This window comes from Saccostrea cucullata, unplaced genomic scaffold, assembly GCF_032062105.1.
Source record: "Saccostrea cucullata isolate Sc308-1 unplaced genomic scaffold, CSIRO_AGI_Scuc_v1 ctg4265, whole genome shotgun sequence".
Classification (NCBI taxonomy): domain Eukaryota; kingdom Metazoa; phylum Mollusca; class Bivalvia; order Ostreida; family Ostreidae; genus Saccostrea; species Saccostrea cuccullata.
The window spans coordinates 98918-115959 of record NW_026920667.1 but is presented as its reverse complement, the minus strand read 5'-3'; the positions used below and the strand labels follow the sequence as shown (position 1 = coordinate 115959).

General features: G+C 34.3%; 1 pseudogene; it reads right to left on the bottom strand.

Annotated features, from left to right (window-relative positions):
• LOC134255083 (ficolin-2-like) overlaps positions 1-17042 on the bottom strand; it is a 45214-nt pseudogene that overhangs the window by 14922 nt on the left and 13250 nt on the right.

The window sequence follows — 17042 nt, the reverse complement described above, 5'->3', positions numbered from 1 at the left end:
TGTTTCCCTTTGTAATTGATGTTTTATGTCTTTGTATTTCTTGGTGCTTGTACTGTTTGTACATGTATGTTGTTTCATATTTTTGAAGAGTTTGTTTCTTTTTCTAATTAGTGATTTAATTTTTCTATTTATCCAAGGCAACCTTTTTTTTTGAATTGTTTATCATTTTAGATGGGATGTTTTCATTCATGATATCCAATACTTTGGTTCAAAATTCACCCCACAAATTGTCTGTATTCTGATCTTGTAATGGATTTTGACTGTTTATGTTCATGTTTTGTATATTCTCTTTGATTTTCTCTGTGTTTGCTTTATTGTAGAGATAGATTTTCCTAGGTGGTTTTTTTTTTTTTGCTTTTCTTGGTTTTAGACTAGCTTCTATGTAAACTATTTCATGGTCGGATATGCCAGGTATAACTTCTACTTTGTTCACAAGGGAACTGTTGGAAGTGAAGAAAAGATCAATTGTTGATTGTGATGTAGCTTTTATATGTGTTGGTTTAGTAACAACTTGTTCAAGATAATTATCCTGGCAGATATCTAACATTTGCTTACACTGTTTTACATTCTGTGTATTTGGTATGGTAGAATAAGTGATCCAATCAATACCTCCCAGATTGAAGTCCCCCCTCCCCTAACCACAGATGTGAGTTTTCACTTTGTCTAATTCTTTGAATGGACTTTTCAAGGTGAGTGAGATACTCGTCTTCTGTTAGTTTTGGTGGTTTATAAAAACTACCTATATACAGGTCTGGTGACCCTATCACTTGCAACTTGACCCAAAGTTGTTCACTGGTTCCGAACTAAAGTATTTATCTGACACAAGTATAAATACCCCACCATGCGAGTCACTTTTGCGATCATTTCTGTAGCATGTGAAACCACTCGGGAAAACCTCTGATGATTGAATATCTTTGTGCAGCCATGACTCATTACCTATGATAATATCTGGTTTAGTTGATTCAACAAGATTTTCTAAGTCGGCCTTTTTATTTCTGACAGATTGACAATTGATAACTATCACTCTTAAAGGTACATCTGATCTTTTAAACTTAGTGTAGTTTGATCGTGTGTTTGAATTTTGTACAGGGGAGGATGTTGCTGTTGGACTTCCTATACTTTTGTCATTAAATGATGAGTCATTTAGATGTTCATAAATATTTGTACTCAAAAATGAAGATGTGTCAAATATGCATGTTGAAAAATTTGGAAGTCCACAAAGATCGCATTCCCATGAAGCATTATGCAAACCCTGATAGATTAATGTGTTCATGCCTAGACATTCTTTGTGGTACCATACGCTGCAAGAATCACAACAGACAACTTCAGTTTTCCATGTGACAGCTCTTTTACAAGAGCCACATGGGTACTTAGGTGTCCTTGGGCCAGGATTAGGTTCTGGTGCATATGAGTTTGCTAACAAGATGGCACATAAGTAGAGTAAGACTTGCTTTTCTGGTTTCCAGATTTTACAGCTTGTGTCTCTAATAATTAACAATGTTTCCATGGACAAACTGATGCCAAAAGTATTTTTAGATGCAAACCTGAGTGTTGTTTGAGGGGTTAGTGTCCTTTCTTCTGTAACAAGTTTAACAGAGTACAGCTTCTCCCTTGGGAGAAGAGCTTTGGTCCCGAGGTATGAGGCTAGGAGATTAAGCAGCAATTAAAAGGTTATGATAGCCTGAAATTTCATTGTCAGCAGGTAAAGATTAGCTAAAAATCCAGATTGTAATGTGGTGCACGAAACAAGAAACAGGTGAATCCATGACAGACAATGAGGTTAGCTTACTTGGGTGTTAATCTTCACACGCCGGGCGACTCAGCGTTAAGGTTCACCTACAGAGAAATAAAGCCAGGTCTAGGTCTTTTAGCTGCAAGATGTCCGTCTGTTATGTCGGGAAAAGGATAGCAAAGCCCCCAAAGGTGATAGGAATGTAATGGGAAAAAAATGTTTACAATGCTGGATTGTTTACTTCCGGTACTCGGAAGTCTCGGGCTTAGCCCTTGCCTATATGTTACCTAGTAAAAAGGTTTGTCAGAGTTATTTATCTGGTAATTACCCGAAAAATATCTTTGAAAGGTACAAAAAAAACCTACAATACACAGTATATGTCAGCCAGAAAACAACCTTGAAAGGTACTTATACAAAAAAACACTAATGTACTTCTCTGCACGAAAAAACCAGCCGGTCCGTTCACGCAGGCGCAGAACCTTTGTAACATTAAACATAGCAGAAAAAGACATAGAAAAACTCCTTGCCTCAAAAGAGGTTGTTGAGAAAAAAGTGAGAACGAAGTGGTCTCCGGACGAGGAGACGAGACTGATTTCGGCCGTCCTTGATCGCGAGGATGCCCTATTCGGCGATTTTAAGGGCACCGGGGCGAAATCGGGTCAGGCGAAGCGGAGGCAGGGCTGGGAGGAAGTCGCGGATGTGTTGAATGCGTAAGGAATTTCTTCCTACCTGTAAAAACTTTTATTTATTTAATATGATATATCATATTTATTATTTAAGAAAGTCAAAGTGGAAATGAGCTGCTTTCTAAATAGGCCTAAATATTGTGTTATATGGTGTGGACAAACTATTGTTTATCATTGTATTTGAAAAAAAAAATACTTGCAGAAATCTTCAAAGCACAGTGTGTTTGAAATGTACTTTTCATGTGTTACACTTTATCCTTGTGTATAAAATGATGTGCAAATTAATTGTTTTTTTTAAGCTATAGCTCATAATTATGATTAATTGAGGCCAATAAAAATAATTTTATAAACAATAAGGAAACAGAAAAGAGGAAAAACAAAATCATAAATTTAATGTTTAAGTCTTGTCGACAATTCACTGACAGCAAGAGAACGCCAGAGGAGTGCAGGAAAAAGTATAACAATGCGAAATAAAGGAGTAAGTGAATTTAATTTCTGCAAACACTTATGTGTTCAAAACACCTAAATGTCAGCTAGATCTAAATTAGTTTTCTAGTTTAGTTTGTATTCTCAGTAAGTCCATTCTCAGTAAGAATTTTAGTTAAAAAAAGAGAGAATATTGTATTATCACCATGATCACTGGCTTCAGTTTAAGTTCTCACCTGCAACCTTTCTTAAATCAAGAATTTGTTAACCATTCAATCCAACAGTATAATTTTAAATAAAATTCAAAAAGCCGTTGCTTTTTGTTTTATAATCTCTTTATGTTGATGAGAGGATTTTCTGTAAACTACACAATTTTAATTGACTGCTTCATACACAGTAGATATGAGACATTTTAAAAAACATTAATAACCAATTTACAATGTATTTACTGACTCAGCATTTAGATATCAAACAAGTTTTAAGTCAACAATAAACCTAGGGTTATAGGGGTTAAAAACTGATGAAAATTTTAATTTGAATGTAAATAACAAATATCTTGCTCATGTACAGTCAACCTTGTATTTATTATTATATTTCAGACATGCCATATATTATTACTAAAGCATGTTTTTACTTTCAACAGCCAAAGAAAAAATAGATTTCCTGAAGAAAGAATGTAGAAAGACAGGTGGCGGACAAGGGGCTGAAGTGGAACTCTCAGAGGCAGAGGAGGTACTCCTGCAGAGACAGGATGGTAGGCCAAGCATCTTTGGCCTAGAGGCAGGATTTGACAGTGACAGTAAGGAAGACAAAAACCATGTTCTCTGTACATTGTAACTATCTTACTTAACAATAGAGTATGTGAATTTGATCACTTCTACACTCTTGTTTTCATTTCAGTTGTAGTTTTAACTACCGATAACAAAGAGTGCGAGAAAAGTCAGGATGTTGCTTGTGAGTAAATGGTGAAAATATGAAACACATACATATCCTATTTTTCTTAAGATAAAATGGCAATATAATTAATACTCATAAATTTCTCTTAAAAACAATATCGTTGCAAACTTTAAATCAGTTTGAGTCGAAAATTAAGGGATGTATGAATTATGACTGGAAATAAAATGATACTCAATTGCTTCAATTGTTAATCTTTGTTTGCAAACATTAAAGTTTTCCTTTATATTTTAGCAGCACCACAGACTTCTTCAAGGAATGAAACCTCAAAAGATAAAGAAAGCAGGGGTAAGATAACTTGTTTGACCAAGGTTGCACCTTTTTAGCAAGCCTTAGCAGTAAGTTCTGGCTTCAGGGGCATGAAACTTAAAAAAGCTCACTTTTAATCTCAATCTCACCTTTAGTAAACAAAGGAATCGATACTAGAAAAGTGAGACTTAGATCAAAAAGGAGTTCATTTAAGTTTTATTTCCCCTGGGCCTAGAACTTTTCTGATCACCTGTTAACCTGTGTCTAATGGTTTGTCTATTTGTCTGTCTGTAAAATTCTCATGTCTACTGATGGTGCTTTGAATGCCTTTACTTTCCACATTCTTTATAAGCAAAATACCTGTGAAATGTAAATATATGCAGATGATGGGTCCCATCTTTATAAAGAGAAATGATAGAGATATAATTTAATACCTGCACTAAGTATGTCATATAACCTGAAATAATTACATTTGCATTATTCTTTTTAGATGAACTTATAGAAGAAAATGGAGAAAAAAATATGTTCAATTCTATGTGTGAACTTTATATGGGGTCAGAGGTCATATATTTCTGTCTGTTTTCGGAACTACGAAGTTTAATATTTCTTACATTATAAACACAGAATTCTTGTACGAGACTGATGAACATCATTGTAAAGTTTAAATGTTGGAGCAAAACAAAATTTTAAACCAAACAACTTATAGGCCCCCAAGGTCATTGCGTGTCACAACATAGCAATACAGCGGCCATTCGTGTAATAAATATAGTTTTATTCGGAATTTGTCTCAGATATAAATATAAGTAATAAACAACAATGTTAAAAAAGTTGACTGGAAAATAAACTTTTAGTTGTTCTGTGATCAAATCTACTGAGAAGCCCTTCAGGTTTCACAGGATTTGATCACTTGACTAACTAATAGTTCATTTCCCAGAGAACCTTTTTAACATTGTTGTTTATTTCTTGAACCATAAGGACCACACTAGGTTCTTTAAGAATTAAGGTATTATTTTAATCTTTTATCTGGATGTAATTAAGGGTTGTTAATCTCATCAAATCCCATAAAGCATCAAGATTTAAAATTGATAACTATTAACAACTTGCATTTGTATTTCAGACTTCTTTATGCACTCAAAGTTTTAAACCAATGAAATGATATACCCCGGTATTTTCAAACCTAAAGGTATAAATCTGAATTTGTCAAACTTATCTTATGTTTTATTTTAAGGTACTACATGTAGTAAAGTCAACGAGAAGAGAAAGATAGATGAGAGAAAAGAAAACATCTTGGAAGACATGAAAAGAATTCGACTAGAACAAAGGAAATTAGAGTTAGAAATGATTAAGATCGAGAAGGAAATTAAATTAGTTGGTACAAAACAGAGGTTTTATGACATGAAATTGAGTTTATCTGAGCCTTAAGGTCAAGATCTAGTAAATAAGTTAAGGAGAATCTTCTTCCAGGGTATCTTATTAACTCAAAAGTAGTCATGTAAAGTACCAATATGATATAAAAACCAAAAGTTTTGTCCATTCAGTAAGAGGGAAAAATATTTTTGTTACTGGATTTCAACTCAAATCTTATCTCAGAAATCTTAGCTTTCAAAGACTGTAAGATTGGCAATTGTTTGGAAAATCATATTTTAATATTTTTTATATATTTTTAGAACTATAGTCAATTTTAATTAATTTCAGTTATTGCGAAAATTTTCTTAAACCTTTGATTGTTTAAAAAAGCCGTTAAAATTCATTGTTCTGTTGTAATTTTGAGAAGCAAAAAAGGAGATACACATGTTTTTTTTTTAATGTTTTTTTTTTCAAATGCCACCATTACACCAACATTCTATGTTAATATAAATTTACTAGATCTTGACCTTAACTTCAGGTAGTTCAAATATATGCTGTATATATGGCCACATTTTTTCCTCAAATAAAATTTTTTGAATCTTTAAAATTTTATTTTAGAATACAAAATCTATCTTGATAATTATGTCATTGGAATTAAGAAATAAGGTATGTATTAAGTTCCATATTTATGGTGAATTTAATTTTGTACCAACTCGTATTTAAAGCCCGATAGATGTTTTCAAATGATACCTATTACTTATATTTACATTTGTGACCTATTCATACTTTATATTTGCCTAATTGTGACTTTTAACGTGTGAAATGCATTATTCTTCAAACCCAACAGCATGTATGTAATCTATTGAACGTGCGTCGACCATTTGTGACGTCACTGAGAAATTACGTCGAACGTTTATCCATACGCACATCTATGACCTCTTGACCACGTACCAGTATCTATACATTTATAGATACGCATTGCTTTCAGTAGTATAATAAAGGAAAGCATTTGCAAATGTAAATATTTACCCAAATGAATTCATTTGTTTATTTGTTAATCATTTTACTTATCTTGGTATCACTCTGATATATATATAGGCAATTTTTGTAAAGCTTGGTTAAAATTGAAGTCTATGATAAATATGCATTTGATTATGTTACTCGTTTGTCTTTGTTTTGTGTATAGATATTTAACAAATTAGCTGTGCATGCAATCCTATTTAATGAAATCAATTCCATTTAAGTATATTCAACTGATTGTAAAATATAGATTACACTGTAAGTGCTCATTTATTAATCATTGTAAATGGGGACATTTACTCACATTCGTAAGGAGAATAGATTTTGTTTTTGTAGTTAGATTTCATTTTTGTAGCTAAGTGGAGGTTGAAGATGAGTACCATTTTACTTTAAAATGTCCACTTTTTCATGAGTACAGGATAGTGTATATTAAAAAGTATTTAAGATTTAGACTTAGCATGTATAAACTACATGTATTACAATTATGATCAACTGAAAATGTGAGTTATATAAGGAAGTTCCTTTAAACTTGTTAAAAAGCAGAAGCACTTAGGGATTCACATCTGTACTCTAAGGATTTTTTTTAAGAATGTTTAGTTGGAAATATTGTCTACTAGCAATGTTATCTTAAAACAAGTGTATGAAGATATTTCATTTATTTTTATTCCTTCTGAGCTGACATCCTGTATTTTATAATAAGTTATCTGAAAAGTCATATGACTACATTTGAGTTAAGGAATAAATAAACAAACTGTTGATAAGTTGTCTGGAGAATTATTTATATCTACATGTACTCTCTTTAACAGCACACTGTGCAAGTATATTTGCTATATATGTCAGAAAGATATTTACATCATTAATCAACCATTAATTCAATAGTCAAAGAGTCATGATAATGTCACCTAGGAGAAAAAGGTCCTCACAATGTGAGCCCTCATGGCATACCCATCACCCCAGCAGGGCAAGGGTCAACATCATTCACCTGCTGTACAACATTCTGCTGGGCTTCCAGCACCTCACCCCTCTCTATCCCATAGTTGTGTAGGGTAACTGCAGCCTTTATATACATAACCGCCACATCTGGTTTTGTGCGAAGAAGATACAAACATTGGAACCTCTTTTTCAGAAAGCCAAATGTCTGCTTTATGAGCACTCTGGTCCTACATAATGAGTTGTTGTATCGCTTTTCACTTTCATTTGCAGGACTTACAAAAGGCGTCATGAGAAATGGCCGGCACTGGTAACCCGAATCACCAAGTAGAAGACCATCATGGTCACCTGAAAAAAAAACAAATCATTTCGAATATGTTTCTTGCATGTATGCACTATTGCAGACAGTTAACTACCATGAATGTAGGTAAATTGTAAAATTCATGTTTCCTTTACCTTGTTCAAATTGCTGACATAATGCAGACATTTTAAATATCCTGTTGTCGTGAGTAGCCCCTGGCCAGTTACAGTTGATGCTCGTGATTTTAAAAGAGGAATGACAGACCATCTATAAAAAAAATGAGGGAGTGGGGACTGTAAAATTGATACTTCCTAAGACGTTTTCTTGTTTGTTTATTTGATCAAAGTTTATGATATCGGTAAACATAAGAAATATTTAGTGGTTTATTGGTGTTGTTCAAAGAATTTATGAATTCTCTAAACTGATGCAAAGGTACCTGGACATTTAGAGAATGGTACTGCTTTCTGTTGACAAAATCTGCCTCCTGGGGCCTAGATGGTTTGGTTATTCTTATGTGCGTTCCATCTATGCAGCCCAAAACTCTTGGAAATCCTGTTAATGGGGGAATTAAGAAAATTAGGCTTGTTAACATTGCAATACATATATACTTAGTAAAATGAGAAGTGGTCTTTTTAGGGGTATTATTGTACTGTATACAATTTATAACAATGACAATTTTATTAGAAGCTTATCTTAATGTTGATCCACTGATTCCCCACACTCCACCCACCTAACACACAAACAATCTTTTGTGATTTCTATACTTTTTCAGAGTTAAAGTAGCATTAGAACAAGACTTAGAGGAAGGATATAGAGATAATGAACAGTATTTAATATCAAAGTCCATAAAACAATACAAAATAGGAGCAGAGCAAACACAGACCTCCAAAACATCAGAGGTGGGATCAGGTGCCATGGAGGAGTGAGTATCCCCTGCTGACCAGTCACACCCCCTGTGTGCTCCTTGTCATGATCAGGAAATAACGTAAAAAATCCGTCATCAATTCAGTGTATAAATAATGGACTAACAATTAGTATGAAAAACGTCAGTCAGCGTTTGTCTCAATGATAAATTGTATTTGCTGACAAGGTCTTTGTATCGACCATAGAACTTATGAAATGATGACTTTAAACGAGACTGTTGATATTCTTGTTTCATCAACTTGCTTGTTAATAATTTACCTTGTTTGAGAAATTATTCATACGTAGAGAATGCACTTGCGTATCGAATCAACTGAGACATATATACTCCGTATGCAGGTGATGAAGGTATATTGCTGCATATGTAAGGGAAGTTGACGATAGAAAAGTTGAGGTCATCACGTTTATCATAGAGCTTGGTTGTTGGATTACCATTAGTGTCTTTTTCAAATAAAATATCAAAGTATGAAACAGATTTGTCAAACCCTGTGATTTCTTTTATCTCAAGTTCACCAGGATATATCGTATCGACGTAGGAATGGAAATTACCATTGTTAATAGACAATACGTCATCGATCTATCTAAATATCGAGTTGATGGCCACAGCAAGTGTTTTCTTTTCACCATCTTCACGCGTTAGATTTTGCACAAATTCTGCTTTATATGAATATGAAAAAAGGTCTGCTAATAACGGAGCGCAATTGGTACCCATGGGAATTCCAAAAGATTGTTGGAATACCTAGTCTAACTTAGAGTTATTTCCCTTTAGATGTACCAACCTCTAGCACATACAGATAATAACAATAAACGTCCAACTTGACTTGAATCAAGCTTTTCTCATTGCAATTTGGCTAAGTCTTCAAAAAATGTAAGCAATGATTAAGGTTTGCAAATTTTTCTTAACTGTTAATATTCTTAATCATTGAATCATTTATTAGAACAGGGAATTGTTTTGTTTTCAGAATGTAATGAATTAGTCATATGGCAAATATTAAATTGGCATAACACTAATTAAACAAGAAAGCAGCAATAATATACATGTAATTTTTTTTCAGATGGGGCATACCTAATCCCCCCTATAAACTCTATCACGCTCACAGGTAAATGCTTTGATTTTATGAAGGAGTAAAGAAGTGTATGATCAGAAGAGATTGTCTCCCTTTAGTCGTGTCATATATAATAATATATCGTTCTTCTATATAGTCAATGTATATTATTCTTTAGAAACCTGAAATGTGGGAAAATTCCACCATGACTTGACGTGCCCGGTCTCCTCTAGGAAATGAAATAAACTGTGGTGCCAAATCCGCAATGAGTGAAGATTCACGCTTATTGCACCTCCCAGCTGTTGACCTCGATATCTTGATATCATCGCCAACTAGGATATGAGTGGCACCCGTTCCGAGAAGTCTTAGGGTCACTAGCACCTGAAGAAGGGGTGGCATAGGAATGTTCCTCTGCGTTGGTGAGGATAAGTCAGGCAGTCGTCGCAGGAGATCCATTATAGTGTCTGGTGAAAAGGATATCTCGCGAAAACTTCATCTGCAGTCAAGTCCTCCAATGGGTTTGATCTGTCGCGAAAATTACGCGGAATGCGTTGCCTGTGAACTATTTGCCTGTGTGCAGCCATTCTTTGAAGAAGCAGACGACACTTGGAGCCAAAATTGAAATCTCGAGTAAGCTCTTTAGCTTACTCGAGATTTAAGCAACACATACTCCATTTGGAGTATGTATTCTGTACTCGAAAGTTTTATAACCAATATTTCGAGTATGTGCTCTGGCTCCAAATTTCGAGACAGCTTTTGAGCTAGATTTGGAGCCGGAGCTGAAGCCAAGTTTTATAACCCTGAAATATTTTGAGCCATACTCGAAACCTCTAAATTCGAGCCAGAGTTGGAGCTGGAGCCCGAGTCAAGGTTTATAACCTCCAAGCCAGATACTCGGTATCCAGGCCATGTAAAGTTTTTTGTAATTGAAAAGTTTGAAAGGAATGGTCGATGTATATTTGCAGGAAATACAAGGTGCAGTCTTAAACTTGAAATATGGTGGAATACAAGACTGGACCCTTTTGTGATTAAGAATATTACTTACATTACTTATATTAATCAATTTCTTAATCAGCACATTGAAATTTAATGAAAAGACGGATTGTTTTAGTTGCATTTTCTTCCCTTAAGATATGCGGGTTGAAAAAGATGATTTTCAATACCCATAGTCACAGATTTTAGCCTATATTCTGTGTCGAGGAATCAAGGATTAGACTTCCCTTAGCCTTTTTAAAAAGACTATTTAAAAGTTTCAACGGGACAAAGTAACGTTTGATGCGAATGTGCTGTAGACCTAACTGTTGATTTACATAAGGTAGTAATGAATCAAAAGAGACGTCGTGTTTGCAGGTTTATTGTATGACCGATGCCCATGACTACGCTTACGTATCTGTATGGTTAAAAAGTCCCATCACATTTACATTATTACATTGCGGACTTGAAAGATTTCCAACACTATCGATATTGTCATTACATCCATAGGGAAAGGCTGTCCCTAGTTTTCTAATCCAAAGTTCTTCTCGTTGTCTACGGAAAGGTGTACCCATCGATGGACTTTTTTGTGGTGATAAATCTTTTCGAGAATTCCAACTTTCATTGACAAAATAGAATGATCAGGTAAATCAAAATGTTTTTATAAAAGCTGCTGACCACCATGATTTATTTGAAATCGACGACCTGATATTCTTTTGTTAAGCGATTGCTTGGTTTCACCAACATGAACAAGTCCACACAGATTACATTCTATTCCATAGACAACATTAGAAGATTTGCAGATCAAATTTTCCCAAGCTTTGGTATAGAAGCTCTATCCGGTAAGACTACTGGTGAAAGAAGTGTTAGTTATCAAAATGTTGCACAGAACATTTTAAACAGAAGACATGGGATCAGAAAAGAAATTATCAAGTATATCTGTGATAGAAACTTTTTATTCTTTCAATTTTTTGTAGGATGTATTGGTTTTATACCAAAACTGGGAGTCTGAAAGCTGTACATATGACACATGTTTAATAAATATCCCTGAAGATTATCCGAGGGGCACCAAATGAACTCCTTGAGTTTGTGTCCCTTATATACTCAAAGGAGTGACGCCTTTTAATACTGGGCGACGCGCCTGCCAGTATCATTTCGTTATTCTGTGTACTCATGAATGAATAGGTACCGAACGACAAGTATCCTCGGAATAATTATGATAAATTATGAAAAAAACGTTTTAGCTATATAATAAAAGAGTTATTGAACTTATGTTGGTGTATATTCGCACTCGTTGGCTGTAAAAGTGCAAAAAATGCACCAATAAAAGTTCGATAACACTGTAAAATAGAATATTCTTAATAAATATAATTTTTCACTGATAAGGAAGAGTTAATATCATATGTTAGCATGATGACTATGTTGATGAAGAAACGCTGACGATGATGTGAAGACTGATTCCCAACAACAGTCTAGGACATCTCAGGGAGTTTGGGTGGATAGCGTTAATCTGATTTGATTGATTGATTGTATATTGTTTATCGCCCCTCTCAAGAATTTTTCAGTGATATGAAGACGTCACCGTATGCCGGTGAAGGGCTTCAAATTTTGACCTTTACTCGGCACTAAGGGCCTTGGAGCAGGGAGGATCTTTATGTAAATTTACAATTTACATCATTATAAAATCATACGTATAGCATGCTCTTGCATACCGTAACAACATCTAAAGAATCCATTCCCCATACGTAATTGACAAGATAAACCAAAGACAAGACAGCATACAAAGTAATTATAATTTTATTATAAAAAGCACAACATTTAAAACTTTACAATATGATCTACAATTAAGAAACATAAACTACTTTATATAACCTTGTATGTAAAATTGGCCAGTACTCAAACATAATTAAAGTTTTGCGAGTGAAAATCCAAAAGTAAGGTCACAGCTTCTATAAAACCTTTAAAAATCGAAAGTTTTTTTTATCAAATCAATAAACAGTAATGTCTTTATCTATTTTGATTTTTGGTCTTACATTTCATTCAGATGAAGGCAATACTTTATAAAATATAAAAATAAAAACAAGAGGCCCATGGGCCACATCGCTCACCCGAGCATTGTGGCTAGGAAAAGTAGAAATTGGTTTACTATTGAAAAGTTTAAATCCAAAAGTTTGGCCCCGCCCTACCCTCGGGGGTCATGATTTGAATTAACTTGAATCTACACTACCTGAGGATGCTTCCATATACATATGAGCATTGCTATTCTTGAGAAGATTTTTTAAAGAGTTTTCCTATATATTTCTATATAAAACTTTGGTCGGCCATTGTGGCTCCGCCCTACCCCTGGGGGTGTTGATCTGAACAAACTTGAATCTATACTACCTGGGGATGCTTCGATATAAATATAATGAATTATGGCTCTGCTGTTCTTAAGAATAAGATTTTTAAAAAAATTTCCAAATTATTTCTATATAAAACTTTGGTCGGCCATTGTGGTCCTGCCCTACCCTCGGGGGTCATGATTTGAGCAAACTTGAATCTACACTACCTTGGGATGCTTCCATATAAATATGAGCAATTATGGCTTTGGTGTTCTTAAGAAGAAGATTTTTAAAGAATTTTCCCATATATTCTATATAAAACTTTGGTCGACCACTGTGGCCCGGCCCTACCCCCGGATGACATGATTTGAACAAACTTAAATTTACTCTACCTGAGAACGTTTCCCCATAAGTTTCAACTTTCCTGGCACAGTGGTTCTTGAAAAGAAGATTTTTAAAACATACCACCAAATTTTCATTAATTCCCAATTATCTCCCCTTTAATGAGGGCGAAGCCCTTCATTTGAACAAACTTGAATCCCCTTCACCCAAGGATGCCTTGTGGTAAGTTTGGTTGAAATTGGCCCAGTGGTTCTTGAGAAGAAGTCGAAAATGTGAAAAGTTTACAGACAGACAGACGGACAGACAGACAGACGGACGCCGGACAAAATGTGATCAGAAAAGCTCACTTAAAAATTACTTCTGATATTTAAGGCTGAAATTCATAATTCTAATCAGCTATCAGTTTAAAATATAGTTTCTCTGTGAGTCTGTTTTTGCTCCGTCAAAATGGCTCAGCTGTTTAAATTAATCTGTTCTAGTTTATTTGTCTGTAAAACGTCAACTTGTTTCTAAAGGATTTAACTGACTTTAAAACATGTGGTCATTACGTGTTTTTCATTTCTTTTTTTTTCCAGGTCCCACATCTAGTATTTCCGGGGTTAGAAATTTTACCCTGTTCTGGATTTATTTTATTTTGTTTACCAATCTCTCAGGTTCACCACCGTTAGTTTTCTTCATTTTCTTCATCTTACTCAAGAAAGCTAATATCGGTCAAATATTTTGATTTTTAAAACCAAGTTTAACACTGACCTTCTACACATTACAATTTCTAAATAGTAGTGCAATATATTTTAGAAATAAAATATTGCTGTTTGTAAAACATTAGATTATCACAAGAAAAGTACCAAGTATAATCTACTCAACATTGTTTTCATAAATGACACATTGAAAAGTTTATCTTGAACTACATTTATATGGTATCGTAACTGTGATTGATTTTTGCTAGATTTGATGAATCAGTGATTTTTTTTATCTATACAAGTTAAACTAAAAATTGAAAAATAAAGAAACATTTTTTTAAATATGAACAAGGACTGGTATTATTGAATTTAACCCCAAACAATCCTTAAAAATTTAAGTGATCATTATCAATTGAGAACATGAATTTAAGACTTTGACAAATGATAAACAAGTACAGAAAGTGCTTTTTTTCCCCTTAAAATATTCTTATGACCAGTGAGACATAAACTTAGTACTGTTATTATCGTTGGTATCTCTATGTTTCCAATATTTGTGTATTTATAACAAACCAAGAAAACTTGTTTCATTCAATAAAAACGTTTTTAAATAATTAAATTCTTAATTGCATCTAGTGTATTCTTATTGTACGAACACAATTTTTTTTATCACACGGAAATTCATAACATGTAAAAGACTAAGATATTGCTAATTTTACTATACTATGGTAGAATTTACTTATTCCATATTATGTTGTTCATATTGTGCAGATGTCTTGGTCATAAATACAGTTTAGGAGCTGTGCTCCCTCGTAACATATTGACCACGCAAAACCCTTATTTGCACCTAACCAGCAATATTTTACTTTAATACAGATTTCTTTAAATGTGATTCATCGAAAAACAGATTAGTTAAATAAAAAAAATGGTTACCTTCAGCACTCAGTAGTACAATTTCGTTAAAATAATTCAGGATAGATTAACACATAAAATCTTGTTTTTGCGCTTGGTTAAATTATAATCGTAGTTAATCGTGCTTCAGTATACCTCCCGTGCAGTCTAGCGTTATGCCTGATCACAGTCTGATTCAGGTTCTGTGTTTGATCATCAACGCTGTCTTTTGTAGAGCTTCCTGCTTCCTCCATGGCCAGGACTTCCATACCGGATATATACCACCAGACACACCAGCCTGTCCGTACTCCGCGTTAAGGTTTGAGTTGAAACAGTTATTGTACCACCAGGCTCCAAGATATTGTGTAGCACAGTTAACACGGTCCCAGGCGTCGTTGTCCTGGTCCTTGGTACTGAATTTCATTCCATTGTGAACATCCAAACTGTCACCTGAAACAGAGGATATTGACAAAATTTACATTTCTATATATTTTTTGCAAACATGAAGACTGTTCGTTTTCTCATTAACTATCATGGATGAGCATGAATATCTCCATTGTTACGTCATAATACCGCACTTGACATCAAAACTATAGAGCAAATTGTTTTGCTTTAAAAATTAAATTGCATTAAACTTGTGGCAACTAAACAGAAAAATTATGTTAATAGTAGAGCAAAGCTCGTTGCAAAGCAACGAAAAGGTCTTCCTTCCTGTTTGACTGGAAGTAACTTTCATTTTATTAAAATGCAAAATAAAGTCCATAATGGTTTAGGTCCCCCAAATCTATGTTTATTATTGCAAAAATAGCCATTTTTTATGCTTCCTGTTTGACCTGAAATGATGTCGACGGACAGAAAATGAAGTCAAATGCTTTGAGTGACGGATGTTGCCAAAAATCTTGTTGAGAACAGAAAAAAACGTGCGGTTTTACCAGTAATGACGTCACCAGATGTATATTGACGACCCCAATTGATTGAGTTTGACATTTTAAACAACCTTGCTTCTTGATGCATTACAAACTCTACAAACAAATACTTTTAAAAATATCAATATGTGTTTGACTGCGATGTTTACGACATTTCACACATCTCGAAATGACACTGTACACCGTAGAACTGCAGCCAATAATCCAATAATACATGCATTTGATCTTTTCTCATTCGTGGTGATACTTCGTCCTTGTTGTCTGGTGTGTTCATGAAAGTGTCATTATGAGTACCAATCAAACAAGAGAGCATTCGCAAGTGGGACACGGTGTAGCTCCGTTACAAATTAATCCCAATGTTCTTAGGCGTCAATATCTCGATTTCCAAGGAACCAAGCTGCAGGGGATCATTTCTTCAACATCTCCATCTAGGCCTCAAGTTCCCTGGAAGAGGGTTATACCAATCTGTTTGGTTTCTCTACGTTTCCTACAAGATTTGCTTCCCAACCAGTGAATCCAAGTAGGTCAAATACGGAAGAATGCCTCGTCTAATAAGAGGTTCTTCAGGGTAATCTTGAACTGAAATGAGTGTCACTGTATACCTAGAGTTAATTTTCGCAATATGTGGGGGCTTTGCCTGATCATGTGCTTGCAGTCATGAACATAGGAAAAACGCAAATCATATATATTACCTCATTGCACAAAAGAGTTCTTACTGAGGACGTATATGCGGGCGTTACAATATTTTCGTATGAGATGCTACAGGAATATATGTTATGAAATTATACAGAAATTTGAGTAAATCTAAGCACCTTTAAATAAAAATTCTTCTTATTAATTAGTAAAGTTTTGAATCAAAATGCATAATTCTGAAACAAATCTATCCCATTCTTTTCTTCTTTTAAAGGGTTCATTATTAATAAATTCGTAAAAGTCGGGTCTGCATTCATATCTCTCATCTATCAAACAAGATCAAAGGTTCATAAGTAAAAATACTACAAATGTAAATACATAATGTAATATTATTGAAAAATTATCTCAGGTGTCGGAGCTAGGACGTTATGTAATGCATTGTCTCAGGTTTTGGGGTTTTGTGTTGATTAGTCGTTAGCTAACGTCAGAGATATGACGTGATTGTTATCACTGGTAGATGCTGCAAGTGTTGTACACACCATTTTGTTTGGCGACATCGTGAACACTACGTATTTTCTCCACAGACCCCGACATTTGCTTTTTACAAATCGGAGGTAACGAATTTTCATTCGAACCCCGCCCCCCCCACCCCCCCCCCGCAAAGATTT